The 3561-nt window shown below is 43.3% G+C and overlaps 1 pseudogene; it reads left to right on the top strand.

Annotated features, from left to right (window-relative positions):
• The first annotated feature begins 711 nt into the window (after nucleotides 1-711).
• On the top strand, nucleotides 712-1426 carry LOC119923173 (annotated as a pseudogene).
• The last annotated feature ends 2135 nt before the right edge of the window (nucleotides 1427-3561 follow it).

Raw genomic sequence — 3561 nt, 5'->3', positions numbered from 1 at the left:
GTTCTTTCTGAACCTCTCTTCTCTCTTTGAATTCTGGTACTTTGTGGCTCTGTGGCTCTGACCCTGTCTCTGCCCAACTAAGATTCTGTTTTTGGCTTTCTGAATCCCTCTGTATCTCCATTTATGACTCTTGCTCCCTTTGCTTCCCTGTTTGTGCGTGCTTTCAGTGGCTGTGTGAGGCTTTTGGGAGGTTTCCTCTCACTTCCTTAGAAATCCCCGATCCATCAATCTCTTATCTCTTCCCACTGCTGTCACAGTGCGGTGTCCAGAACATGGGCCTGTGAGTCAGAAGGCTCCAACGATTGTCTTAACTTTAGGCAAGCCACTTAGTTTCTTTGTGCCTCAGTGACCTCATCTGATCCTAATGTTTAGGGACTTTGTAGCATTCCTTTCTTTTCCCTATATAACCATAACTTTCCCTCTAGTGTAACCAATTTTGAATGACCGGTCCACAAATTGGTTCAATTCCTTCTTAAAACTCCCAACACTCTGTGCCTGCTCAACGTCCTGTGCTCACAAGGTCCTCACCAATTGTTGCATGTAGAAACATGTCCTTTGAGTTGTTTCAAACCTAGCACCTTCATGCTTTAATGGTTCTCCCCACATCCTGGGTTGGGGGATTTAGTGAACCCCAAGGAGAAGAGCAATGAGAAGCAATGTGACCTAATGGAAAGAGACTGGGAGTCAGGAGATCTCACGGGCCGGGCAGCCATGACGGCCTACAGCAAGTTCCTCATGGAGTGCAACTCATCGCTGGTGGCTGCGGCCATCCTGGGCCTCTGCCTCCTGCACAGGCAGCGCCAACGATGGAGGAGGCAGCAGCAGGACTCCACCCTCCAAGGCAAGAAAAGTGGAAAGTCACCATTACAGAGCAGTGAGAAAGAGGGAAAGAAATAGAGGGCTATGGTGGACAAAGTGTTCTTTGCAAGGATCCGGCAAATCCTGAAAATCATGGTTCCTCGGATGTTTTGTAAAGAGACAGGTTATTTGTTACTTATTGCTGCTATGCTGGTATCTCGCACGTATTGTGATGTTTGGAATTCAAAATGGAACCCTCATTGAAAGTGGTATCATTGGTCGCAACAGAAAAGATTTCAAGAAATATTTGTTCAACTTCATCGCTGCCATGCCTCATCTCTCTGGTGAGTAACTTTTGGAAGTTTGGGCTAAATGAACTGAAACTGTGCTTCTGATCATCAAATACCTCTATGAGGAATATCTACAAACTTTCACATACTATAAAATGGGCAATCTAGACAACAGAATAGCTAATACGGACCAGTTGCTTACTCAAGATGTAGAAAAATTCTGTACCAGTGTCGTTGACCTGTATTCTAACCGTAGCAAGTTCTCAGGTCCAAATAACCTCTTGCTGAAGTCTCTGCCATCAATCTTCCCCTTCTCCAACCAGTCCTCTCCAGGGTAGTAGAAAAAGTCTTTCACAGGTGTTATTGTGACTGCATCATTCCATACCGCTAACTTCCAGAAGCCTACAGCTTCAAATTCAAGTGCTTGATCATTTACTTCCAGGCTCTTCAGTCACAACTTTCGCCTTCTTCCCATGCAAAGCTGGATGACCGCAGCATCTAACAGGGCTTTGGCCCAAAGCCTGGGGCCAAGGAGAGTTCTGACTGGCACCCTCCCCTGCACAAGTCATGCCTCCACTTTCCATGGCCACTGCTTGGGGCATTTTGAAGTTGGGGCCATTTCTAAAGCAACTGCCACAGAGGAGCTCATGCCGCTGAGACTGGCTCTTGAAGGGGGCTCTGTCTTTTAAACTGTGGGGAATAGATTTTTAACTATGGTGAATGTATAAATTATAAATTTATATAATATAAATTTATATTATATATGATTATTTATTTTTTATTTATTATTCATTTATTTATAACCAAATAAATTATTAATGACAAATAAATAATAAACAAATAAAATTTATACATAATTATATTTAAAATTATTATAATATATTATTACCATTGCTTATCATTATATTTAATCTATACTTCACGCTGCTGCCCGGATCGTCTTTGTGCAGAAACGCTCTGAGCATGTTAAGAAACTCTCTGAGCATGTTACTCCCCTCCTCAGGAATCTCCAGGGGCTACCAATCAATGTACGCATCAGGCAAAACTCCTCACTCTCGGCTTCAAGGCTCTCCATCACCTCGCCTCCTCCTACCTCACCTCCGTTCTCTCCTTCTACAGCCCAGCCCGCACTCTCTGCTCCTTTGCCGCTAACCTCCTCACTATGCCTCGTTCTCGCCTGTCCCGCCATCGACCCCCGGCCCACTTCCTCCCCCTGGCCTGGAATGCCCTCCCTCCGCACATCCGTCAAGCTAGCTCTCTTCCTCCCTTCAAAGCCCTACTGATAGCTCACCTCCTCCAGGAGGCCTTTCCAGACTGAGCCTCCTCCTTCCTCTTCCCCTCCTCCTCCTCCCCATCCCCCACACCTTACCTCCGTCCCTTCCCCACAGCACCTGTATATATGTATGTTTGTACATATTTATTACTCTATTAATTTATTTATTTTACTTGTACATATTTATTCTATTTATTTTATTTTGTTAATATGTTTTGTTGTCTGTCTCCCCCTTCTAGACTGTGAGCCCGCTGTTGGGTAGGGACCGTCTCTATAGGTTGCTAACTTGTACTTCCCAAGTGCTTAGTACAGTACTCTGTACACAGTAAGCGTTCAATAAAAACGATTGAATGAATGAATGAGATCTGTGTTCTAATTCTGACTTTGCCTGTTTGTTATGGTATTTATTAAACGTTTACTGTGTGTCAGGCACTGTACTGAGTGCCGGAGTATTTGCAAGCTAATCAAGTTGGAAACAGTTTTTGTCCTACCTGACCCTCAGGGTCTTAATCCCCATTTTACATATGAGATATCTGAGGCACAAAGCAGTGCAGTAACTTTCCCAAGGTCATTCAGCAGACAAGCGGCAGAACTGGAATTAGAACTCAGGTCCTTCTGACTCCAAGGCCCATATTCTATCCACTAGGTCACACTGATTTCTCATGTCTGCTGTTCTCCCTTTACCTTCGACTGTGAGACCCATCTGGAATGGGGATTGTGCCCCGTCTAATTATCCTGTATTTACTCCAGGGATTAGCACAGTGTGTGGCACATAACTATTATTATTATTATCGTTAACATTATTACTGAGTCATACAGGTTTCTCATCTGGTTCCTTTCAAATTTATAACTCAAACTAAATCTTTAGGAGTCTTTTGAAAGGTCTGGGAAATATTAATTATAGAGTTCATTTTTGGAACCATAAATGCATTAATCAACTGGCAGTTAAGAGAACAGACAATTGGGAAGTTTGTTATTAATGGAAAAGATGCTGATGTGAAGCGACTGTATGCTGTCCAGTTGACTGTATTTCACAGTTCATCCAGGAAAGACCTGATTTTGGATGCTTCCCAGCTGACCCGTTTAGTTATTGAAGGATATCAGCAAGTCTTATTAGTAACTGCAAGGTTTTGAGCTGGAGTAAGTAGAGAATGGTGTTTTGATAGTAGTTTGGGTTTCTGTGGTTATTCTGCATAAAAC

This window comes from Tachyglossus aculeatus, unplaced genomic scaffold, assembly GCF_015852505.1.
Source record: "Tachyglossus aculeatus isolate mTacAcu1 unplaced genomic scaffold, mTacAcu1.pri scaffold_151_arrow_ctg1, whole genome shotgun sequence".
Taxonomy (NCBI): Eukaryota; Metazoa; Chordata; class Mammalia; order Monotremata; family Tachyglossidae; genus Tachyglossus; species Tachyglossus aculeatus.
The sequence above is the reverse complement of the archived record's forward strand: the minus strand, read 5'-3'. Positions and strand labels throughout refer to the sequence as shown.